The sequence below is a fragment of the Caretta caretta genome, chromosome 2 (assembly GCF_965140235.1).
Source record: "Caretta caretta isolate rCarCar2 chromosome 2, rCarCar1.hap1, whole genome shotgun sequence".
In the NCBI taxonomy this organism is placed as follows: domain Eukaryota; kingdom Metazoa; phylum Chordata; order Testudines; family Cheloniidae; genus Caretta; species Caretta caretta.
In genome coordinates this window covers 170131217-170158683 of record NC_134207.1, presented here as the reverse complement: position 1 = coordinate 170158683, position 27467 = coordinate 170131217, and positions in this window count along the sequence as shown.

Sequence of the window (27467 nt, the reverse complement as noted above, 5' to 3'; positions counted from 1 at the left end):
GGAGCAGCAGCATCTGCTGGAGTACCCCCCCAGCAGGTAATATTTAGTTAGGGGTATTTTTAGTAAAAGTCACGGACAGGTTATTGCCCATGACCTGTCCATGACTTTTACTAAAAATACCCGTGACTAAATCGTAGCCTTAATAATAAGTCATTCAACTGCATCAGGACGGTCAGAGTAAATAGACGTGTGTCTTCAACCTGCTGAAGGCACCTTAGCCCATATCCCCTTACCAGTTCACCTAATGGACTCTTGTACACTTGGGATACTAGGTGGCAACATGATACAACTCTAATATCTTGCAATAAAGAACCTTGAGGGAAAATGAGCATCCCCTCGGCACTTTTCTCTGGGATCTCTAAGAAAGAGGATCAGCATGGACACATGGGCCAGAATTTTCAATACCCCATAAGCAGGTGCATACATCTTCTGCTAGATGCCCAGAACTAAGTACTGTTGTTTTTGCCTAGGGATTTTCAAATAAGTTTTTGGTTTAAAATTTTGTCTGAACACTTCAGGACTCTCTGGCTGCCAATGAGTAGTTGCATGAGCACAAGAAATAGGATTTTCGAAAGGGCGTATGCTTTAAATTCGGCTACTCACAACTTCCCTGGTAATTCAAGTGTAGTAATCAAGTTTTGCATCTGAGGGGGAACCTTCCCAGTTGTTGGACAGAGTTTTATATTAATTTGCCATCTAGTAATTTGCAGCTTAATTGTTAAACTGGAAGGTTTTCAAAGATAACTTGCTGGGCTGGCATTCAAGTATATAGAAACACAACTTTCATTCCAAATTCCTTGGATTATTTACAGTAAAAACAGTCTTTTGATACCTGGATCAAATATACACTGAACTTGCAACGATACCGCCATGGACATGGACTTCGACTGCTGTGCTTGCTCTTTGACAGCCAAGGAGGCAGGAGCAGGGGCATGCACAGGAACAGACCTCTGAATAATTTCCTCTTTTTGTACACTAATAAAACTGCCAGGAACATCCAAGGAAACCAGTCACATGCCATAATGGTGCTGAACATTCCCCTCACTGCCCAGAATCCTCTGTACAGTTTAAATGAGATTTCCAAAAGGACCTACTGGAATTAAGGGCTGACTCCCATACACTTTCAATGGGAGATGGGCACTTAACTCCCTCAAGACCTTTTACAAAATCACACTCTTTGGATAATTGTTGCCCTGGAGCTGGTCAAGCAGATACTTAATGTTGAAAAAACTGAGATTAGACAGGGGCTGTCTCTTGTCAGGCGGGGCCAGGCCAAGCAAGGGCTTCCTGCAGTATTCTTGGGCATTCTAGGACTGTGGGAATCTGATACATTAGCCTGACCTTGAAGTGGAAAAGTTTAGCATTAGAATTAAGTTTTTTTGTTTTTTTTTTAAAAAGAGGGCAGTCCTACCTACAGCAGCTACCTTCTTTTCCCCTCCTTTCTCCAATTCCCAGCCTTCCTTCTCCTCCCACTGTGCCTTGGCACCATGAGAACACACTTTCACAGATAACCACTACAATGCGTGGGAGCTATCTGATTCTGGAGACAGAATCAGTTGGCTGAAAGAATTTTCTTCCATTTTTCCTTTCCTTCCTCTTCTTCCAAAGCTTTTCAGATAGAGTCTCGCTGATGATATGGTGTAGGGTCTTCCTAGCATTGCTGTACTCTGCAGGGTGACCGTTCAATTTGGACAGTACTCTCACTGTTTCCTTGCCCACAGGAACAACAAGCCAAGAAGAGCACCCTTCCTTCTCCATCACTTCTCAGGCTTTATGAGACCAGGACTTTCATTAGCTCATCCAGCCCTAGAGGCGATGAAAGAGGACGAGAATGTTGGGGCAAGGGATGAAACATCTGTGCCCTCATCTCACCCTGATAGTTCCTTTCATGGGAAGACCAGCCCCAGCTTGGACTTGAGCTAAGAGATGGGACAAGTCCAAGCCTCTCTCCCCCTCCCTCCCATCAACAGCAGCCCCACAGTATTCCAGACTGGCCCTGCCTTCACCCCAAGGATGACGTCCACTTTTTCCTTAATGAGCACTACCCCAGGGATCCCATAAAACCTGCCAGCCACCACAGGGAAAATCCCACTTGAGAGGGTTTACCCTTGAGGGAGGAGCTGCTACTGTCCTGCCATTGGGATGTTCTACAGGAAATGGAGACAACAGCATACAGCATCGGCCAAAGAGAAGCTTCCACTCCCCAAAGAACTGGCAAGATAGACTTGCAGAGAAGCAGAGTATGGTGGGCTTTTTTCCTGAGAACCGCCACCAAGGACATGGAGAACCTCACAGGAGGGGAAGCACAGTTGACACATGACTAGTCAGCCCTATAATAAAACAGCCTCCTATAACCTGACAACTAGATCTTTGGGGCAGCCTATTAATACACTTCAGGCCACTCATTGTGGGCGTCCAGAGCACATGTGCCTATCCTTTAATGAATTCACATTTCTCTCAGAGTTCCCTGTGTAACTGCTAACAAGTAGCAAACATATATGACAGCAAACTTTCAAAACCAAGGAAATGTACAATTAATACTCTCAGAGGTCACAAGGAAATTAAAAAAATAAAATAAAATAAAGAGAGCAGCACAGGTTTTTCATTAAAGTTCCAAGTTGGGAAACATTCCTATTTATTTATTTAAAAAAATTAAGAAAGCAAATACAGATTTTGAGTGGAAATACCATGGATGTGAGAGTCCACTAAGTACACTTAATTTTTTTCTTTCCCCTTTTGGACATAAAATACTTAGTAAATCATTATAATCCAGAGCCCTACACTAGACATTTCACTTTTGTCTTCTAGCCGTTGTTGCCAATGGTTTGTTCTTTGAAGATCTAACCTCAGGTGCCAGTCTTAGCCTGTTAAGGCTAGGCTACATCCTCTTGACCACCTTCCAACAGTAAAATGCTGTGAAATAGTTTCTGTTTTTTTTAAGTTTCAAGTTCCATTTGGAGTTTGGATTTAAAGGAAATGTGGAAAGAATGGATTTCAAATATTTCTGTGTTTACCTAACTCGGCACAGTCCTTGTTTTTTAGCGATTTACAGCTCAGAGTTTTTGGAACCTGTTTTGTGGTGTTTACAGAAATTAATTGCTTTTGGTTTTATTTCAAAACCTTATTTCTCATAGATGTACTCTTGCTTACACTTAGTGCTGAAATGAAAACGTTTATGGTTTACACACTGCCTAGATGTTCATATCAGTTATGCTAGGCCAATATTTAAAGTAATTTCTCTGCAGTTTTGTAATAAAATGTAGACAAGTAGTTTAAATATAAAAAACACCACACTACAAAGCTACTAATTTCCACTACACCTAGGGCACAATTCTGATAAAGAGCTATATCCTCATTTTACACCCACACACGCATCCCACATAAATATGCATATATACAAACATGTACACTCACACATATACACATTAAATGCATGAAAACAAGCAAAATTCCTTTATTTTTTTTTAATTGCTTATAAGATGCTCCTAGCTTGGGCTTCTCTTTTTTTCTACTATCCAAAGGAAGTTACACTTGGTTACACTTGACAAGGCCAAAATCAAAATATGTGGGAACTGCTATCCTGCAACATCTTTTTAAGTTTCCTCCACTGTGTCTTACATTGGCATCATCAGAGTGCCAAGTCCATGTGTTTTTCCAACACTAACACCATCCCAACCCAATACTACTATTGTTGCCGGAAGAGATACTTCAGGGAATGGCATGAAAAACACTGTTTTGTCCTCTGTAGAAGAAATATTGGTGTGGACAAGAAAACATACACTCCATAAGCAGACTTCCAAAACTACACCTAAGTCCAGGAGTACTGGTGTCTTCTGTGCACTCCATCTGTAATAGATTGAATGTTTAACTAAATAAATCAAGCAAGTCAAATTTTCTGAAATCCTTGGAAGCCAGTATGGTATTTACATGGAGCAGGTATGAATATTGCACAGCAGGATATTGTCCCAAGAACACACAGTAGAGAGGGATGTGTGTGTGAGAGAGAACTGAAGTTTCTTATCTTTTAGGTTTTATATACATTAGAATCGGTAGACTTTAAAGGGGAAATTTTCAAAGGTTTGTTTCTCTTTTATTTGTATGACTCCAACGGACTTTAATGAGGGTTGTGCCATTAAAACACTTTGAAAATTTCTCTGCATTTGTCTGTTGCTGTGGTAGGAGATAGTTAGGTTCAGACTTTCACAGTATGTTGTTTGCTTTTCTGAAACCAGCGAAGACTTCCCACTAATTTAGAAATCACATTTGTCCTTTGATGATTTAAAACACTTGAGACACACATCATAATAATGAGGAGTGGTTACATATTTAATGGTTTAAGGAAAGACTGTTAAACTCATGAGATGAGATCAGAGTCAAATAAGTTTTTTTTTTCTAATTAGAGCCTTTTACAACTTGTTAATGGTGTAGAAAAATATGACCTTTAAGTTTATCTCCTTAAATCAAAAGAACAAATGGAATAGTCTATCTTATAAAAGGTAAACCGCTAGTTTAAATGGAATTTTTTTTTAGTAAAAACAATAGTAGAAACTTTTAGGCAGTCTTTTGAATTTTCCAGCTCTTTGAACTGCACTTCACACTGGCATGAACATGTTTTTTCTGGTTCTTGATTGAACACATGTTGAGCACTGATGCATCTTTTCTTACACATTTCTACAAATTAATTGTTTGAGTGAATATTGTACATACATATACATCCTAATCAGGATGTGTGATTTTGTGTGCAAACATTTTACGATGTTACTACAGTCTTCTCTGAAGAACGAGAACTAATACATATTTTGTTAAACAGCACTTCATTAGGGTCTTTGGCTCCTACCTTGAAGAGCCAAAAAATGAATGTAAAAAGATAAGTTGCCACATTGTTTTAATCATCAGTTTGTTCCATGCTCGCAAAGAAGAACTATAAGCTCCAATTTCTTTCCTTTAAGTCTGATGATAGCTGAGAATATTTTCCCATTTTCCCCTGGCTTCTAAGCTTTGGCTTCCAAGCTTTTGCTCAAGCTCACTGCCAATTTGGTTGCACATATCTCAGTGAACTCTTGATTTTCTATGTGCTGGTCCTGGCTATGTGGTACAGAGATGTAGGCCTTTATGCTACCTAGACATACTATGTTTTTAATAGCAGCCATTGTAAGTTACAGTACATACCTATGCTTAACTTCTTTCCCAAGACTATTTCTGGACAGGTTGCAGTATTTAGAGGAAAAAGGTGTCCTAATGTATGAAATTCCCGACTATTCCACCTGAAAATATCAGATGTGGAAAATGGTACAAACCATTAATCAGTTCCTTGGTTTTTGTGACCCCTTGTAGGCCTTTTGAAGTCATTGACTTGGGAAGCAAACAGGGTAGATGAATGACAAGAAATTATTACCTTCCCTTTCTCCCTTCTTACACCAAATATTTAAGGTGCAGAGTGCGGTTCTGCCATAAATATAAAGGGAAGGGTAAACTCCTCTAAAATCCCTCCTGGCCAGAGGAAAAATCCTCTCACCTGTAAAGGGTTAAGAAGCTAAAGGTAACATCGCTGGCACCTGACCAAAATGATCAATGAGGAGACAAGACACTTTCAAAAGCTGGGAGGAGGGAGAAAAATAAAGGGTCTGTGTCTGTCTGTATGCTGCTTTTGCCAGGGACAGAACAGGAATGGAGTCTTAGAACTTTTAGTAAGTAATCTAGCTAGGTATGTGTTAGATTATGATTTCTTTAAATGGCTGAGAAAAGAGCTGTGCTGAATAGAATGACTATTCCTGTCTGTGTGTCTTTTTTGTAATTTAAGGCTTTGCCTAGAGGGATTCTCTATGTTTTGAATCTAATTACCCTGTAAGGTATCTACCATCCTGATTTTACAGAGGTGATTCCTTTACTTCTATTAAAAGTCTTCTTGTAAGAAAACTGAATGCTTTTTCATTGTTCTAAGATCCAAGGGTTTGGGTCTGTGGTCACCTATGCAAATTGGTGAGGATTTTTACCAAACCTTCCCCAGGAAGTGGGGTGCAAGGGTTGGGAGGATTTTGGGGGGAAAGACATGTCCAAACTACATTTCCCAGTAAACCCAGATAAAGTTTGTTGGTGGCAGTGGAAATCCAAGGGCAAAGGGTAAAATTAATTTGTACCTTGGGGAAGTTTTAACCTAAGCTGGTAAAAGTAAGCTTAGGAAGTTTTCATGCAGGTCCCCACATCTGTACCCTAGAGTTCAGAGTGGGGAAGGAACCTTGACAGGTTCTGCCTATTGACTCATCGTTCTACATATCTCTACAGCCTATCCTTCAGTCTGCACTGTGTGGAAGCTCCCTTATAGGGTTCCCTCAGTACCTTAGCTTTGTCTTCACTAAGTTTTCAAGCTACTGATTTTGCAGAAGCTGGATTTGAGGTCTTGGAAGGATGTTAAGTTAATAATGCCTTCCTCATGCTCACCTTCCACCCCATACATAGAAATATAGATAGCTATAGATATGGATATATAAATAATTGTAGATATGGATATTAGTGCTGGTTGGGAAATTTTTAATCAAAATGTTTTTTTCTTAATGAAATGCCAATTAATTGGAACAAACTTTTTGTGAGAAAGGGTCAATTTAAATGAAACTTTCATCCATGTGAGGAATTAAAGCTGGCAACTGAGCCTGGGACCAGCTAGCTCCTCCCCACTAGTAAGCAACAGAGGACTCGCAGCTGACGCAGTTGGCTTGCAGCAACCATCCATGGTCTCAGTGCCATCCTGATACAGAATGGGAAAAAGTTTCAAAATCTCAACATTTTTCATGGGACAGGAAGGCCTATATATATAGGCGTAGATATGGATATGTGGGAATAAAAGTTAAGAATCAGTAAAATTCCTTTCTGGACTCAAATAAGCAGTCAGGAAAAGACAACAGCAACCCGAAGTCCGTGTACAAAAAGAGGACGGTGTTTTCCTGGCTACCTGCTACTGGCAGTTCCTCCCTTTTCAAATACAATAGTAGCACATCCTCAAGATGATCCATATATTCATTGCAGTATTTCCCAGACAAAATTTGTTCCAGAAATAACAGTTCAAATCATATACATTTCCGCCATGCTTTGAAAAAAAAAAGTCAACAAATGACTTGGCAGCCTTTAGAGATAGCTGCTGTTTTATCTGTTAATAGAATACAAAACCAAAAGGAGAGAAATATGGTTTATTTGTATTAAAAGGTATTGTTTATATTGTTTTGTCCCCTTTGCCACTTTAAATTGTAAGATCTTCAGGTCAAAGATTATGCCTACAATTGTGTTTGGACAATGCCCACTACATGAGGGTTCTGATCTTGACTGAGTTCCCTGGTTTCTACCACAATATAAGATTAAATGATAAGAATGATAAGGAAACCCGTAGAAAAGAAAAAAGTTTGATATTAAACAGTGCAAGACAGAGCCCTGCATAATATGATGTGCCATATTTTCAGAGCTGTGGGGTTTAGGGAAACTTTCCTGGACTAATAATGTATTGTATTTATAGTGCTACAGTACTTATTCAGGAGATGTTCACGTCTAGTGAATGCCCTAGGACTGGATGAATTCTGCAGCTGCACCACAGCATGGATAATTGCGTGCAAAGACATAATGAGACATTTCATAACTAAATATTTTTTTTAAAATAAGAAGTGGAGTATAAAACTTTTGAGGGATTGCAGAGAACCTTGCATCAATAGATGTAGACATTCTGCACTTTGTGAAAAATCTACGATAGCCCAAGTCTCTCCTGGGCATTACCACTGCACCCCTTACTGTGTTATTTGGAAAGTAGTCATATATTCTCAGGGTATGGTACTCCATAATAAACCTGAAATATAGTGTCATAGGTTCTTTAATGGGGTTTAAATGTAGTTTAATGATACTTCACTTTTAAAAAAATAATTATTGGTCAGAACCTAGGACACTCCATAATATGGAATGGAAACTGGGGTAAATAAAGATATTACTTCCATGGATGAAGTACTGTTTATATAACCTTCTAATGAACAGGGACTCACTTTTCCCTCCACCACTGCTCTCTGTGTACTATAGGAGGATTTGATCTTTAACTTTGGAACAATTTGTTTAGACCAGCTAGATGTACTCCTCCTAATCCCTTCATGTCATCATCATTGCTGGGCCTTCCTAACAGCACTTCATGTGCTGGGTAAAGTAGTCATGACTTGACGGATCTCCTTTGGTTGCCGTGACACTAATATCTAATTGGTATACTAATGTCTGAGGTGCACAGAAAAATCAGATTCTGTATGCCTGGCTCAAGGACCAGCTGAAGAACTTGGACAGTAAATTACAACAATGAAGTTCAGGCTAAGCAAGAATGACTAGCATGGCTGAGCTGACCATTAGAATGGCTAGTATTATCATTAGCAGGATGGACAGATGTGAACTTGTGTGAGAATAGCATGGATTCTTCAATGGCAGGCACCGAGATTTCTCTGCAAGAAAGAGCTGTTGGGTTCTTTGTTATTCCAATCCGCTGGCCCTTTCTGACAATTTTGGCCTTCAAAAGGAAGAGAAGAAAATGAATGAGAAAATAAAGCAGCTCCTTAAATGCCTTAATCTGCCAATATACCACCGCTTGCATTACTATTAGACCACATCACCCAACAGTTGGACAGATTGTTTTGTGATGCCCATTGAAATCTGACTATTTTTACTTCAGAGGTGTTCAAATGTAGCATTCTTGCTACCTACATAAACCAGTTTGAAAGAATGCTAATGACAGCACAAGAAAAGTGTCTGTTTCTAAGAATTTTGTGGGACTGCAGTTCTAGCAACAAACAGGCCCATTCTTTATTTTTATTGTTAAGAACTTTAAATAAGCAGTTCAATCTTTCAGCCATTAACACAAAAAGAAAGAATGAACATCATAATATAAAATTTTGTAATAAAACACTTCGGATAGAAGAAGAGAACTCAGGTAACTCCATCAGCTCATGACACTGTGTCAAAGTGGGTTTTTCTCTGTTGTTTGTTTTTATAGATAGATATTCTTATACCTGTGTTGTTTTATATTCAAGCAATCCACTAGTCTTAATAATAATTGCTAGTAACTTAACAAGAGTCTTTATTAAATCCATAGTTAACATATATATGAAAAAACATCTTAACTCAGGTCAACCTATCAGTCTAACCGAAAACCAGCTGCCTCCTCCAAGTGTCAGCTCCCACAACCTAAAGATTGGATTCATTCTCATAAAGCCACAGTACCACCACAATACACTTTAGCTAATACTAAATTACACTGCATTTTGCTTCCCAAGTCTTTTCCCTGCAACTAACTTTAGGTGTTTTTGTTTGGATCCCTACTTTCTTCTTCCATTTCCAGTGAAGAACTGCTTGTCTGATCCAATCTGCCTTGCTTCACCCCTGCCCTCCTAGAAGTTTCTTCTCAAAACTTATTTCTTCAAACTATATATTATAGCTTTATTCAAATCTAAACAATTAATTTTTACCCTATTAAGAACTGTCGCCCTCAAGATGGATTCGCATTTGCCTTCCATGCTATCTTCTTGTCCTCACCTTCATCCCATTCCTAGCTCTACTTGTGTCAGCTTCTCTAGCTGTCCATAAATTGCAAAGATAAAATGTTGAACAATGGATACCTAAAGTTAATCATTTTAGTCCTGGTTTAGGCAGATGATGAACTGTTGAAGGTACTTGTTGAAAATTATTCATTAATTTCTTCCTGTATTTTTTAAAAACTATCTCGCCAACAGTTCATTGTAAGTACTCAATGTATGAAATATGTGCTGTGATGGTTAGTTCCCTAAATCATGTTTCTGTTCCTTGACTTGTGCAATCAAGTGTGCATTTTAAAATATTCCAATTAAATATACAAATACAAAATATGCTTTCAGCAAATATTGAAGCATTCAGATTAAAAATTTACCCTGTTGTGGTTGCTTACACTAGTTAAGATTAAAAAATGTTCAGTGAAAGCAAAGGTAAAAGTGCAATAGACATTGTTGAATCAACTATTGATGCAGGTCTAGTTGTCTTCTAGATGTTAACTACATTTTAAAGTTGATATCAAAAAACAATTAACCAACAAACACCAGAATGTAATTTTAAGACAAAGTGATTTTGTGAGATCTGGTAGATTTTAGGGCCAAAGATTCACTGTCTCTCTGCCCCAATTTGTTAGGAACAAGCTTTTTTCCCATCTACAGTGAGAGGGCTGTAACTGTTGACACCTAGTAAAGGCTCAATTTCTTTGAACTCAGAAATCCACTTGGTACCATCAATCTATCACTGACATTTGTATTTTGAAAAAAAAATTGATATGTTGGTTGCCCAGCTTATTGGTGCTTCCATTAGGCCAAAATTTGGTTCAAGAAAAGACCAAGGGAAATCTTTGATGTTGCAGTGGCCATGGGGGCAGGCTGCAATAAACTTCTGTTAGAGTATTTCTTATTGGGAGGGGGAGTAGGAGGCAGGGAGAGAGACGGAGGACTGAGCTGTTATAGCACGGAGAGGGACTTTGGAGCCAGGGGAGAAAGAAGTAGTCAATGGGTCTGTGAATATGGGATCCATCTGCCATTATTCCCATCCTTATTAGAGAAGGTGAAGGGATTGAACTGGGCGTGGTTGTGAGGATGTTTGATAGTGTGGTGATAGGGGAGGATTCTGTCAGCTCTCTGTTCTGTAGAGCTCCCCAACAAAAAGCCTGTTTACTCTGGCTTTGTGGAGATTGACTATAGCCCACATCCTATCACCCATGTTGACTTGATGACCATAGCAACATGATGGCACTAATGTCTGATTTAAGATATGGTGTCCTGGAACAGATTCACCAGTCTCTTAAATATATACATGCTTTTTAATTGCAATTTATTCTTTAAAAACAAACAACCCCCCCCCCAACCAAAAAAAGCCAACAACCAGACAGACATTCTCCTCACCATGCTTATTATGACAACGGAAACCAAATCCCATTCTCCATTTTAGAAGTGCTTGTGGCATTTCAGGTTATTGAGAGAATTTGAAATCTTGCTACCGTGTTCACTTTAAAAAACAAACAAAACAACAAAAACCCACTGACTTTCCTTTTAAAAAAAACCTCCTGTACCAAAGAAAGATTAGAAATATGTAAGGACCTTTAGCACCCATAATTTGGCAGACTGGGAATTAATTGCCTTCATTTTGGCATGTGAAGCACAATCTGGAAAGGTGCACGGGGAGACAACATTAAACATTTAAAAGCTTTGTGAGCACCAGAATTGGCAGCATTAGGAGCTTTGCTGTGAATAGGCTGCACTGAGGCAGAGGTCTATCACTGACACTATGGAATCTACCTACCTCATCTGTTTCTTGGTTGATGGCTAGACTGTAAAGTGTGGAGTCTGTATTGCGAGTCAGAGTTCCTTTATATAGTTAAAAATATCCTGGGCACCAGTCTCTACTTGAAAGTTGTAGCCAAGTACACAGTCAGTCAGAGCTTGCTTAGATGCCAGTGAACAGCTGCATATTTTGGACGCTGATGAAGGCTATGCAGCGAATACACCTATCATGCTATACAAAGATCCAGAGGAAGAACAAATATACCCACTTGTGAGTGCAAATATTAGAATGGTGTATTTGCTTTACTTTGTTAGGCTATCTAAACTATTTATTGCCATGATTCTTTATCCTCTGAATTTAATACTTTGTTCATTAACAAATATATCCTGAACTTCCACAGTACGGGTCTCACCCAAAGCCCAGTGATGCCTGTGAAAAGACTCCCATTAACTTCACTGGGCTTCGAGTCTGGCCCTGGGAAACAGCCAAGGCATTTCAACTGGGGCATCTGCAACTAAGCTCTATACACATTTATTTTTCATGAACCAAGTTATATTTTTCCTCACTGGCTGAGCCCTTTTAAAAAGTCTTAACTGAAACACACTTGACGCACAGTAAGTTTACATGCTATTGAAAATTATTAAAATACAGGGTTTGTTTGATTTTGATGACATATCATTTAGTGAGAAAGTGTTCACAAGGAGTACACTAAAAAGAAACCTATTAATTGCACATTGTTTTCAAATACAGAAGTAAAAATACTTCTGTTTCTTGGCTCCATGTGAAGAATAATATAGAAAATTTAGAGTCAGCTGTTCTGAGTTTGACTGGAAAAAGTTGTAGTTATATATATCAGTACACCCTAAACTTCACAAAGCATTTGACAAACCCATACAAAGAAAAAGTCCCTGTCCCAAGTGATTAAAACCTTGCCCAAATACAGGAGCATTGTGAGCCTTAATTTTCATTAATGTTTGTGAAGTATTCAGGCCCTGATTCAAGAAATCACTTAAGCATAAATTTAAATCCATCCCTATTCAGGATAACACATACTTAAGCATTTGAATAAGGATGCTTTCCTGAACTGGAGTTTCAGATACTATGGAATATCGTATCAAATATACGATAGATTAGATGAGAGAGGGCAGACAATACAAAAGAGAAGATTAACATTTGAAGACACAATGGGTCTCTAGATGGGATTTGAAGGAGGAGATGGTAGATGTTTGCTGCAGGGGGAGAGTGAGTCTGTTCTATCTAATGCGGATTGTGTGAAAAAAAGAGTCACAAATGCAGGAGATTAAGTAGATGACGAAGCATGCACCATAGAGAGCAGATTGGACAGAGGACACACCAACAATATCCAAATAAAGTAAAAAGAGATGCATGTGGGACTGGGGGTGCATAAAAACTTGAAAATTAGGAAGAAAAATCTGAACTGGATACAAAATAAATAAATATTTTTTTTTAAAAAAAGGGAGGAAACCAAGGAAAAGGTTTGGCTAGAGGGGCAATATGTTCAGAAACATTTGGAATAACAGCTATTGTTTAAATCTTCCTAGGTTTCAGGCCTAGTGACATCAAGAAAATAATGCTTTCTTTAGCAACATAACAAAACATAAGACAAAATCCTGATGCTTTCAAGGTTAATCCAGAAGATGGACACAAATGAATGCTGCAAATCTAGCCAACCTACATGCTTGTACTACTCCTGCACAACTGCCTGCATTTATAACTCATGTCAGGACCACGTGCAATCTGATCAGGGAGACGTACACCTTGAGCACATAAGATCAACTCAGGAACATCACTCAAACTCAATATGACGATTTGTGAAGGCCCTATGGAGTGTGAATTCTGTAGCAGGAATGGAACATAATAGCTGGACGATGCAGTTTCCATGCTGAATGTTCTTTTTTGGCAGTATCAGCCAAGTTCGCCAAAGTCAAGATAGGGAACAAAAAGACTTTTTGAAAAGATATGCAATACTGGATTCATGTACTTCGCTTGTTTATATCTAGTTTCTTGTGTAAGGTTTATTCCAAAAGATTAGTAGTAAATACACCTGCAGTGAAGAACTGTAAAAGATGCATCTTAAATGAAATAGAGGTATGTTAAAAATGAGGAAAAATTAGGAGTTAAAAAATTCACCAACAAATCACAAAAGTTAAAAGGACTTGTAAATACTTTTATGTGGAAATTCTAGTTTGATAAAGAAGCCAAAATCAAGTCTAGTCAATCAGTCATTCTTCATTTTTTTTAAACCCACAAAGAATTTAAAGTTTTACGAGCATCCAAATGAGAGAGACAGATTTTAACAATGTGGATGATTAGATATTGGTGAAATAGTTTAGGTAACATAAGCATCAGCCCAAACGTTCATTGTAAACTCAACTGGGAGACTTGATAGTCACTTGGAAAAGTTCATTTAATTAAAAAAAATTCCCAGTTTCATGCACATCTGCACTAAATGTAAAGACTGGGACTAGAAAAAAAAATGAAGGAATTCAGAAACAGCAGCAATTTTAATAATATTTTCAGTGTGATTGAAGAAAGACAGCATGAGCCTTTTAACATGTAACAGTCTTCTCAGGGGATTTCCAGTCCAGTTTTTTAGACCGAAGAGGTTTGGCTAATTTGGAAACAATCCAGGTAAATACCTAGATTTTTGAGTGCTTATCTGAATTTAACCACCTAACCTTTACCTAACTGTTCTTGAGGTTTATCTTTAATGAATAACCAAAGGGTTAAAAAACAGACTTCCACATTCCTTCACTTTGGCCAGCTCATTCCTCAGAGCATAAATGAGTGGTTCAAAGGCACAGAAACTTTGGAACCAATATGATTTTGGCATATGCCGCAATGCACATTGGATGCATAAAAGAAATGTGGTTAAAGACGTGCACATTTTTTATCAGTTTAATCTATTTAACTCTGTCCATTCATTCTGTAAATTGTTCTGGGTGAAAGGTCATATTGAAGATGCTAAAGATAAATGAAATCAGTGCCAAATCCTGAGCATAAAGTGATTTTACTTTGTGCAAAATGTCACAAAGATCTGGCCCTCCCTTCAATCATTCATAATATTGAAAAGTGGGATAGCCTGCTCTTTGGCTATGTCGCCAGGATGGACAAAAACACCCCAGCATACCATGCTCTCAAACTCTTCATTGACACACAAAGTGGTGCATGCCCTGACCCTATGTGGTGCCACTGGCAGGGCTGCCCTAGAGATTCATGGATTTGCAGGTTTGTGCAAGATCTGGGAACCATGCGACACAATGCCTGGTGTGACAACATCAACTGTGATCACTTTGGCTGGCACAATGGTCCTTAGTAGACTTTGCATGTTTGATGATGATGTTATTCATGCCATATAAAACAATGCCCCTCACAATGCATATGGCACGTGACATACATGGGAAGAAGGATGGTCTGTAGTTGAGGGCCAGGAATCCTGGATACTAGATCCAGCTCTGCCATCGACTTCCTTTATGAACTTGAGCAAGACACTTAAAGACATATTAGCAAAGAAAGGTTAATATTTCGCTCCTTTAAAGGGTTTTGTGAGGTCAAATTAATTACTAGTTGGAAAAAAGAAAACCCACAGAAGGGAGATTGTGTGACGCTTGCTGCTAACTATGCTGGAGATGTTCATGGTCTGATTTCCAGATTGGACTTGGCTTCCCATCTACCCTGTCAGCATTTGTCTTTCTGCATCCCTTGCAGAGATGCCAGACTTCAGTCCTTCTCACCCTCCTTCTTACAGTTTTCCAGATTGCCTCTCCTCTTGCTACTTGGAGATTCAGAAACTTCAGCATGTGTGTGATAGGTCTTATTCTTCTCTGGTCTGACTCAGCCTCCACTCACTTCTGCATTGATGGGAATTCTGGGGGGGAAAGGATTATGCAGACACAAATCTGCATCTCTTCTCCTACAGTATGTTGGTTTCAGCCCCTCTGGTCCATGTCCACAAAAAGGATCCATTCTAGAAATACATTTGATCTTTGATATACATATTGTGCATCTTAGGTTATTTAAGAAATTAAAAAAAGAATCTAATGAAGTTATGGAGTTGCTGGTTGGAAGTACAAACTTAAATATAAAATTTTGACAGTGTTAGTTCTTGTGTCCATTGAATTTTTGTTTGGTTTTTGTATAATACATTTAAAAATGGAAGCGTTTGAAGTTGGTCTCTGTCTGAAATTCATCAGGGTTTCTAATGCATTGTGTGTGTGCCTTTGGAACATTATTTATCTGCATAAAAATGGCCAGACGTACAAATTTTGAGTGGGTTTGTGTGATAGATAGTTTTAGAAAGAAAATATTTACTAAGTCTTTTTTACTATTATTCTTTATAACTGAAAATGTATTCTTCAGCAGAGTCTGGTGCAAAATAATTTCTCCTTCAGAGTAACTCATGAAGAATGCCCTTTTCCAAAATGGCTGCCATCCCCCATTGTTCTGAAAGGGACTGAGGCCACAAGCCTATTAAGATAGCAGTCATTTCCCCATAACCTGTGCAGGAAGAAGTTCAGTTTGCCTTTTTTTTTTTAACACTACTTATTCTATTGGATCTGTAACCAAGCTGCCATCAGGTAATAAAGAGCCCCCCCCCAGGTTATCAGGTGATAGAGGGCAGATTGGAAAAGGCAGGTTAATACTGTGCAGTGGGGACTCAGGTCACCTGAGGGTGGGGGTGCCAGGGGAATATGGAGGTTTAGAAGGGAAAATGCATGTGTGTGAGCAAGGAAATGTTGCTGAGGAAATAGGCTGATAGTAGAAGTTGGAAGGAGCATGAGAGGGTGAGGAATAGAAGAGTGAGAGGAAGAATGTAAAGAATGAGGGAAAGGTCAGGTTGGCAACCCTCCTGGTTTCGTCGGGAGTCACCCGTAATCAGGCTCTATCTCCCGGCGGCTATTGAAGCCAAACCTGGAAATTTTAGTCCGGCAGTGCAGCGGGCCTAAGGCAGGCTCCCTGCCTACCCTGGTCCCACGCCGCTCCTGGAAGCAGTTGGCACGTCTCTGCGACCCCTGGGGATGTGGGTTAGAGCGCTCCATGTGCTGCCCCTGCCTGCAGGCACTGCTGCTGCAGCTCCCATTGCTCACAATTCCTGGCCAATGGGAGCTGTGGATTCGGCACTGGGGGTGGGGGCGGCACTCAGATCCTCCCTGGACACCACCCCCAGGGGCTGCAAGGACTTGCCCCACTGTGCTGCCACCCGAGGTAAGCGCTGCCCGGTTGGAGCCCGGAGCCCACACCCCTCACCCTCTTCTGGACCCCAAACCCTGGCCCCAGCCCTGAGCCCCCTCCTGCACCCAAACTCCCTCCCTGAGACCGCACCTTTCACTCAGCCAGATGAAAGTGCGTGAGGGTGGGGGAGAGCAAGCGACGGAGGGAGGGGGATGGAGTGAGCAGGGTGGGGGCCTCAGAGAAGGATGTGGAGCCTTGGGGCAATGGGCGGGGCAAGGGTTTGTGTGACTAGTCAGTTGGCAACCCTAGGGAAAGGGAGGGCAATGTAAGAAAGGAAACTGGGTGTCTATGAGGAACAGAGCAAGTGGGGCAGAAGAATGGGTGACACAGGGAGTGAGACAAAAGAGAGAAGTAGCAAGGAGAAGGAGGTGGTAGTAGTGGGGTATTTCAGGCAGAAATAGAGATGTCTGTCAGCAAACTGGCTGAGTTGGACTTGACATGTCCAGCCTATATAGATGACTCCTACCAAATTTTAGGCAGATTAGTTCAGGCATCCAGATGCTATTGCTGACAATATATCCCTGTGTGGTAGTCAGAAGCAATTAAGCTCCACTAGGAATTCAAATGAACAGGAGGCCCTTAATAAGAGCAGGGAACTCTTTCAACTGCTAGATCAAAAGCAAGTACGATTGATAGAGGAAGACAGTGACAAAGATGGACTTTACTCATTCCAGCCCCAAAGCCTAGAAGACCATTATAATAAAAAACCAACCAAACACACACTTTCTGGAGATTCCAGCCTCAGCAAAAAGGAATTTCCAGTCACCACAAATGCTATCGCATCCCACTAGTGGCTAATGGCCATACACAGACCTTGGCTAAATTTTTCAACTGTGCAGCCAAAACTGAGGTTACAGAGAGGTGGCAGGCTCCTAGTATAGATTCAAACCCAATGGCTCCTTTTTCAGATAAAGAACTGGACCAGGCCATAAGAAAACTGGAAAGGTTCTAGGCCTGGATTATACTTCACCTAGGCCCAAAAGTGAAAAGCTGACTGCTTTGGTTCTTCAACTGATGTCTCCAGAACAACTCCACTCCAAAGGTTGTACCCATTCTGAAATCAGGAAAACTGCTGGAAGATCCCAAGAGCAACCAATTCCTCTATCTTCTTTGTGTCACATGCAAGCATATGGAGTGACTTATTCTGATGTGCACAACTGCCCTTTGTTCAGACTGGCTTCAGATGAGGATGGTGTACCCAAGATCAAGTTATTCACCTAACACAAGACATCAAAGATGCCTTTGAGAAGGTCAAAAAAGTTGGCACAGTTTTGGTGAAACTGTCAACTACATATGATTCTGTCTGGCATGTGGGGCTGACTGCCAAATTTACAGGCTATTCCCTGTAAGCCCATGGTGAGATTCATCATGGAAATGATAATGAATCAGAGAGCTTCATCTTGCAAGTTGGAGACAAGGTCAGCCAGCTTAGGCATCTCCGCAATGAAGTCCTGCAAAAATCCATTCTAGCTCCTCTCCATTTCAACATATATACTTACGACCTATGAACAACTAAGCCGATAAGTACGTATATGAAAATGACATCTATCTTGCTGACGTGGGTAACAATTTACACAATATCGTACAGTCACGCAGCCAGGGTATGAATGCTCTGGCCACTTACCTTCAACAGTGGAGATTTACATTAAGTGACCACAAGTTTCCATCTGAACAATTGCCTAGTCAGCCAATCCCTTAAAGTGGGTGTTGAGGTTCATCCACTCCCTTTCCAGACACTTACCACTTATTTAAAAGTCAAACCAGTCCCATCTAGAACAGTTAAAAAATGATTACCTCCAGCATTGCCTTCATCTAGAAGTTAGCAGGAACCTCTGGGGGAGCAGAGGCAAATATTCCACTTCAGTCCTGGTGCTGGCATCAGTCCAGCAGAATATTGTGCAGCAGAAGTTGGAATATACATCTCATTGATTTGGAGCTTAATATAGCTGCCAATATCATTAGCTGTTGCCTTAGTCACACACTGACATCTAATTTATATGTGTTGGCTCATATAGCTCTTTCAGAACTTCAGCAAGATGCCATCACCCTTAGAACTGCATACAGAGCTATGATGGATGAAAATAACCTACCACACACAAGGCTGACAGTGGTTCCAATAGATGAAAATAAGCAATGCACACTTTGTACAAGAAAACCTCCCTGTCATCAGAAAAAAAAAAAAACCCACACAAAACACACCAACATATACAGTTCCTGGAGACTTGCCATGACTGACTTTGCAACATCCTTTTGCAATGACTGTTCATGCACTCATGTCCAGTGCTGCCAACCCAGTGTCAGTCTCAGACGAATGGCATATCAGAGCCAACAGTTAGGTCCTTGCAGAGTGGCAGCCACTGTGGAAGAGAGACAGGCATGCTGATGAATTTCAGAAGCACTAATATACATCCACCTGTGGCAGGGCAGGGGTATAAACCCCTTGGATGTCCTGCTAAAGGGGGTGGCTCCTCCCCTGCTTCCGGCAGAGCAGCCGGGTGCAGGGGCCCAGACACTCAGCAAGGAGTTCAGCTGTAGACCCTAACGAAGGCAGGCTCAGGGGAATCAGCTGAGACAAGTGGAGCCAGCTGGGCTGGTCACTAGGAGGAGATATAAGCCCAGGGAAAGGCTCAGAAAGGAGGCTAGCCAGGGGAGAAGACAGGGGGACTGCAGCTCTGTCTCTACCGACGGCAGGAAGCCTCAGGGGCCAGAAGACCCAGGGAACGGTCAGTGTGGGAATCAGTGTTGAGGGAATTGGGGCTGTAAATAAAAAGACATGGATGAAACAACTGAAAGAGGCCTTCTTTGGGACTCCTTCTTTGATTAGCCTAAGCACAAGAGCACATGGACATGAGGCAGGGAACCTGTGTCCACCCTGTGACACCATCTGTTTGTAACCTGGGACATAGATCCTGGACTGGAATGAGCAGAGTGACTGCCACAACAGAAATAATTGGTTTAGTCCAGTCTTTGCAGTGGGGCAGCAGTGGAAGAGTACACAATTAGAAGATTTGAGGGTGGACTGCAACATCTTGCTACCATCAATGGTGTAGCAGTTAGACGGCTGAACAATCTAGATATTGAATTGTGAATCATAGGAAAGAAGATGAGAGGAGAGAGGACCAGAGAGACCACTCCAAACAGCTAATGGAAAGTCTCACATATTTGTTTGTGATTTAAAGTTGACTTTTTAATCAGAAAACCCCTTCACATGAATTAGGGGTGAACAATGTAGGTGCCAACTCCATAGGTGCTCCAGGGCTCAAACATCCACTGAACAGAAAAAATAGGGGGTGCTCAGCACCCACAGGGCTGGATTAATCTTTTGTGGACTCCGGTATCCAGACTGTGGCCCTGCTTTGAGGCCTCACCTGTGCTCTGCCCCCAGGACCCGCTCAGCCCCTGCCCCCTGAGGCCCCGCCTGCCGCTTGTATGGGGATGGGGTGGGGCAGAGAAGAGCACCCACTGATATAAACAAAAGTCAGTGCCTGTGGTGGACAATTTTATTCTAAAAACTAATATATCAAAAGACGGGGGGAAATGTGATTTGTTGTCTAAGGATTTTTAAGAGTTTCCTAATTTTGTGGGCCTGAGTCATGATTTTTGAATGCTTGAATTTGGCAGTACTGATTCTACCCTCTTCACTCATTCCCATGCTGCTATCCCCACTTCTCTCTTTCCCCACCCCCATTTTCCATCCTGTAAAGGAAATGGGGGCCAAGAGGAGAGAAGAACTGGCAGACTAACTTTTCCTGACAAGCAGAACTTGGAGCTCCATCACTGAGCTGGGTCTGTCAAACTTTCCAGGTGAAATTCATTGGTCTGAGACTGTCCTTGGCCACCAATTCAAGTCTGTGGGAGATTGGAGGGTGAAGAGAGAAGTGGGGATTGGGTGGATTTGCTTGTGGGAATGACTTATAAAGTTAAAAAACAACAACAAACCAGTGGTGTGTATGTGTACGCATTTGTCCAATAGGTAGGTCTTTCATTTAGATGTAAACACTTGACCTTTAGGTCAAGGTCTGTTCTCTAGTAAAGTGTTCCACAGTTGGGTTCCTTTACAGAAAATGCTCTGCCCCTCTCATTCTGGACATACATCATACAGTGCTCTTCCGGATGGAGTCTCCATGCTTTCCTGCTTTACTGATGGAGAATGCTGGTTGCCAACCTGTGCATTTTGTGCCCCACCCCCAGCCCATCTAAAGAACTCTTAAGAGATTTGAGAACTCTCCCCAGCAACAGTTCAAAATTACAGTGATACTGGACCCACAGCTTCTCCTTTTGAATATTACAGTCTGCTTTTTCCCCAATTGTGATGCCCCAGCATGCTTGGCACACATCGGAAGCCTGACATCATGTGAGATTTGAACCTTGTCAGGAATGTACTTCAGTCTGGGGAGCTGTTTCCAGCTAAAACACAATAAAATCAAACATATAACTAACTGGGTACATTTGTTTTAGAATATTGTTTACCAAAGGATCTAAAATCTCCCACACCTAATCCTCAGCATGTCCTCCATTGAACCATAGGTTAAGTCTGCTAATCCCTTCATTACGTATTTGTATACTGAAGGCTCCAATAAGTCTTGCCTCTGTTTGTTAAAATAACAACTTGCTGGCTTCCTAACCAACTGGAGATAGCTATGCTCAGATAGTAATTTTACATCAGTAAGCATTTTTCCCCTTTATACTTTATGTAGTTCAGTATAGAACCAAATAATACAGGGGCTCTGACAACGCACAGTCTGGCCAGAATTATCAGGTTTGTTTGCTTAAAATAAGGCTCCTGAAATCCATATTTAAGGCACTGAACATCCAGCAGCAATCATTGATTCCACTGTGATTTGCAGATGCTCAGCACCTTTGAAAATCAAGACACCAAAATAAAAGTGACCTACATGGATTTAGGAGCCTAACTTTATGCATTCAGGTTTGAGTAGTCTAGTCTGAAGCCCTTTAAGGTGCCATATTTATAATAAGGTTTGCCCTACTTTCTAACACTAGACTTTGTATGCTCAATAAAATTCAAGGATATACAGTATATCAAATTGTACCAGTGGACACTTTTTTAATGCTCCTGCCTGTGAAAGTCAAAAGAGGGAATAATGCCAATTAGCATTTTCCATATGACAAATTTCAGCCATCTGTTTTGAGTTTTAATTTTATTTTCTTCTGAAATCTCTTTTTTAGAAAATGTTTGCTTTGAGGCTGTTGGAAAGACTACTCTGGAGGCTGGAATCTTCAGAATTAAAAGAACCATTGGGGGGTCGAGGGGAAGGCTTCAGAACTCTGCCCGAGATTCTAGACCTAACTACTGGTTTTTTTTTTTTTTGGTCCTGTTCTCGTTCCATATTTTGGCATCTTCGACCTAGTGCCAAAGCATGAGAGCAGAAAAAGCCACTTACTATTCTGTGGTGGAGGAAAAGGACCTGAGCTTCATAGGTCCTTTATCTGAATTAAGTTAATATGTTTCTGTAAATATTTGGTCAGTAAAAAAAACAAACCCTCAACTTGGATTTGGCACATCATCCATTCTCCTTTTGGAATTTGACTTCATTAAAGATGATATTTCTATGCACTAATATATAACACAACATGCAAAATCACTAGGGTAACTGAAGGAGAGAGGGAGAGGGAGAGAGACAGAACAAAGAAAAATGCTGATATCAGAATAGTCTTCATAGAAATGAGTGTGCAAATTCAGACATGGGTAGGTATTGAAATAACTGGCCTGTCTGGTACCAAGTGTGGGTTGGGTGTTCTGTACTCAGCCGAGGACTGCCTAGGGCCATTGCAAGTACCGTCTCATCTGCTTTAACCAGCACATGAAGCAAAGCAAAAAATCAACAAGCTTGGGAAGGAGAGAAAATTAAAAAGCAAGAAGAAAAACCATATTGTTTCTTAACTGTGCTTGAGAAAATGACAATGCCCTAGTTTGTAGCTCTTTGTGCACAAGAACATCTTCCCACTCTATCATAATCTACTCTATCATAATCTTAGTGTTTCAGTATTTAATAGCATCAATTCTTCTTTTAGATATAGTGACTCTTAAATCAGTTCAAGGAGCATGTAAAGCATTCTTCAGAATAGACTTTGGCTTTCCTCCATAACCTTCTTTTCTCCATAACTACGCGACAGCTTGTTTGAGATGATGTTTGGTGAGCAAAAGTGGTAAATAAGTTAAGCAATAGTAACTACCAGGGAGGGCAACTCCTAGCAATTAAATTACCCGTTTAAAGAGTTGAGGGACAGAGGTGAAAATATAAAAGGGAAAAACATGTAATTATGTGCTGAATAGTTAGAAACCTTATCTTTTAAGCTATTCAAGGCAGTGTCTGACCATATGCTGTCTCGTATAGCGCCAAGGAAACTGTTGGCGATTAATAATAAGTTGAACTGCACATTGCTATGGATATTGTGTTCTGTTTACAGTAATGGTCTTTTCCTGTCAGATAAAGACCAGTCCAGTAATCAATAAGACAAGATTTAATCCTTAGCATCCCCATTAGATTTTTTGCTAGCTGTGCAGTTTAAAGAGTTCAATAAGTGCAGAAAGAAGAGAGGAGTCAGTGGGTCTTAAATGCTATGCACTAATAAAAATATTTTGCTCAGACAGGCCACCCCCGTATCCTACTGGTTAATGCACTGCTTAGAGATGGCACCCAACTGTAGAAGGACCTGTTTATGCTTCAGGCTTCTCATAGGTGGATCATTATATTAATCAAGGCTTAAATTCTCACACAGTATTTCGTGGAGCCCTGGGGCTTGGAGCTTCAGTGCCATGGGGTGCACCAGTACTCCTGAAGGTTTGAAAATATGTACTGGAGCTCTGCTCCGGACAGCTCCGGCTGAATTTGCCACCACCAATTTTTCAGTAAATAAACTATCTTTATTTTTGATTTGTTGGCCAAGTTTGCAAGGCCTTATACTCAATTTGATGACATTTCTCAGTTTGCTACATCCGATTAATTCCAAAATTTCAGGGAAAGTTCTAGGCATCAATGGACAGAACTCTATTGATTTTGAGGAAAATTTTTTTCAGAAAATCAGAAGGGTGAAAGTGGGAGACACATGGAACCTCCTGGTGGGGAAAAGATTGGGGAACAGTAGAATAGAGAAAAAAGGAGGTCTGGGGGGGAAGGCAAACAGAGCCCCTGGCATGGGGGATCCTACAATTCACACATGGTAGGAAGGGAATGCAGAACCCTGACGGAATGGGGGGAAAAGAGGGAGGGGAGAATGGGAGTGCACACAGTCCCTGGCATTGGAGGAGAATGGAGAGGGTGGTTCTATGGAAAAGAAGAATGGAAAGTACAGACAGTCCCTGGCCTGGGATGGAGAATGGGGGATCGGGTATGTGTGGTGGAAGAAATGGGGGAGCATGGCGCAGGTGTGGGGGGAGTAGCAGGGAGTCCCTGAAATAGAGGGAGATGGGAAAGTGGTACACAGGGAGCTTGTGGGCATGGGTGAAATAGAAGAATACAAGGAACCTCAGGTGAGTGCAATGAGCTAGGTCTACAGAAACTGTTAAGTGGGAATACAAGACAAGACCGGTAAGGATGGTTCTCCACAAAGAGTTGGGACAAACCGCACTGCAGTGATACCTTCAAAATGTATAACTTTCCATGGTGTATATCCAACTCCTAAAGAAAATATCAGATAGTTAATTTCTAATGGCTTAAAAAAAGATCAAGAGACAGGCAGGAGAAGAGAGGAAAAAGTTGTCCTGAAAAATATTTCATCTGTTGACATAAATCTCATCAGGAGGGAGGTTACAAGGCAAGTCAGGCAGCTTGGACAGAGCAAGTAATTTCTGGTGCAGAAGGTATGAAAGTAAGCTATGTTTCTCAACAATGAGAGAAAAGAGCTTTTCTGAAACAGAGAGCCTAGTCCTGCCATTCTCGCTCTCATTGAGTCATACCATGGGATTACTGGTGGAGCACCACATGAGAAGGAGTTACATACAACCAGAAAAACACTGCTACATATTCCCACCTGTAGGGGACTGTGAAAGACTTTCTTACAGCCTAGCTAGGGAACTTCCGCTTTCTTGGAGCCGACAGGTCACTGTAGGACATGGAAATCCAGCTATAACCAGCTTTAGGCCGGTTTTGTCTGCCCTGCATGGCCCTTTGCCAGGTAGTGGAAAACCCCTGTAGCAAAGTACCTAATTATATATTCATGAGCTGTTTCTGTGTACTGCTTATTATGGCTCGCTGTTTGCCCCTTCGTCGGACTCTGTCCCAGGCAGAGCTCCGGTGTGCTGGGTTCCCCGCCTCCGTGACAGCAACGCTTGGAGTCCCCGTTGTGCGTGTGTCACTTACCTTCATTAAAACCAATACCTCGCTGCTTTGCTGCGTGTAGGCCTCGTTCTTTCGGAGCACTCCTGATAGGCCTGCGGCCTAGCACAAAACACCACCCAACCCATGGAAAAACCTGTACATGAAGAACGGGCCTCTTCAGCCATTTTAATGTTATTTTACTAACCAATAATATAATAATATGTAATGAAGACATTCAGATGTATAGGCATGATATATATATAAAAAAATTAGTTGAAGGTATGTGTGGGTTCACAATGCTCAGAGGAAGTATTTTATGAGAGGAAGAAATATTGTACTTTCAAAGTCAGGAGGGAGTTCATTTTGTCAATGCAAATATTAAAAAATTCATTCGCACCTAAAGAGACTCAGATGACATATGGGGATTTTACATTTGGTGGATACGAGAGATTTGGAAGAAAATGTGGTTTAATGATCACACCCTCAAAACTACCAATGTAATTGGCCCACTGTGGAAAATGCATAACTAGATGGATGTGAAAGGGATACAAAATAGTCTGGGTTCTAAGCAGCAAGATTATCAGTGACAGATTGGAGGCACTGTTCTCAGCAAAGCCATACTTTGAATCAGCCTGTACCCAGAAGGATGTGCCCAATGGTTGTGAATTCAATTATAACCATACATCTTGGAAGTGGAAAAAAATGATAAATTCTAAGACTGTAAGAGTTAGATCTTCATCTTATGTAAGTTATCACAGTTCCATTTATTAAATGGAGTTGCACCATTTTACACCAGCTGAGGATCTGGCCCTGCATGAATAGAATAGAGTCAACAGACCATGTGTTCCAGTGACTAAGATGATAACAAAACCAATATTAAAACTTTCGTTTGTATGTTTTTTCCATGTCTTTGCATAGCAACTTCTGGCCATCATATGATCGAAAAAAAAAAAAAAAAAACCCAAAAAAACCAACGGACCTTGTGTCTCTCCAACAGTGAAAAAAAACCAATATAAACTCATCCTTAACTCGTGTCCAATCCCTGCATATAATAAATACTTATAGAATATGACAGTGTGCTAGGATATAAAGATTTCCTTGCAATGTGTTTGAGAGGGCCATGTCAATTTTTTATAGCCTGATTTTTCCCCCACCCTTACTAGCACTTAGTAACATACTCCATGTCCAGTCTCACTGATTTTGTTGGGACTACATGTGAAGTAAGGGCCTGATCCAAAGCCCACTGAAGTCTTTCCATGGACATATAGGCTATGCCTACTCACATTTTGGAGTGAGCCTCCCAGTCTGGATTAACAGACTCTGGTTAGGTGGGCTGGTGTTGGCTCTCAAAATAGCTCTGACCCCTTGGCAGAGGAGCTGGGCTTTGGAGCCTGAGCTCCAGCCCAAGCCACAACTTCAGAGAACTATCAACACAGCTATTTTTAGAGCACTAGTGTGAGTGCCGCTAACCAGAATACGTCAAACCCAGGCTCACTCCAAAATGCTGTGCAGACAGACACATAAGAGCTTTGGATCAGGCCCTAATGTACTGTGTGTAAGTCAGAGAAACTCTCAGCTAAATATATGGCACAGGTGGCAGAATCAGGCCCCTACTTTATGAAGGTCTCAAATCTCAAAACCAAAGCCTTTATTGCACATAACAAAATGTGTTGCATTTTATTAGATATATATGCAGCAAAAATTAGACAAATATATGGGCATGTGTTTTCAGTCGCTCACTGCTTTTTTCCATTTTATTTTCAGGACTTTATTTTGGAAACAATGATGTCACAGTGCTCTGGTTGGAACTTAGTGACATCCGTAAAATACAGAATAAAGCAAATGGTTCACAGTTTATTCCATGGTTGGTGAAACATCACAGTTTATGTGATGGTTATTCAGTCTGTACATGTGGTATAAATAACAAAAAACACCCACATACAGAAACCAGAATTAGTGTGGAAACCAAAAATCTTGACCTTTTCCATGGAGGATGCCAAATGATGTTCTATCCCAAGGGGGACAGGATTCCAGAGCTCCAGGCCCAGCTACGTGGCTCTTCACTGAGGTTTGGGATGATTTGCAGCTCTAATCTTGTTCATTTGCAAATGCTGTTTAGAACATAGGGCAACAAGTGGAACCTCTGAACACTCCTGTATTATTCAGGATTTAAGCCATGAACCATTAAGGTACTTTAAGCATGTGCCTAATTCTGAGCACTTTATTAGTCCCACATAATGAGACATTAGAATCACACAGGTTCTTAAAATGAAGCACAGGCTTAAGTCACTTGGCCCTGATCTACACTATGAGTTTAGGTTGGATTTAGCAGCGTTAGGTCGGTTTAACCCTGCACCCCTCCTCACTACAAAGCCATTTTTTTTTACTTTAAGGGCTCTTAAAACTGGTTTCTGTACTCCTCCCCGCCGAGTGGATTAGCACTGAAATCGACCTCACTGGGTCGAATTTGAGGTAGTGTGGACGAAATTTGATGGTATTGGCCTGGGGGAGCTATCCCAGAGTGCTCCTTTGTGACCGCTCTGGACAGCGCTCTCAACTCAACTCGGATGCACTGGCCAGGTAGACAGGAAAAGCCCCATGAACTTTTGAATTTCATTTCCTGTTTGGCCAGTG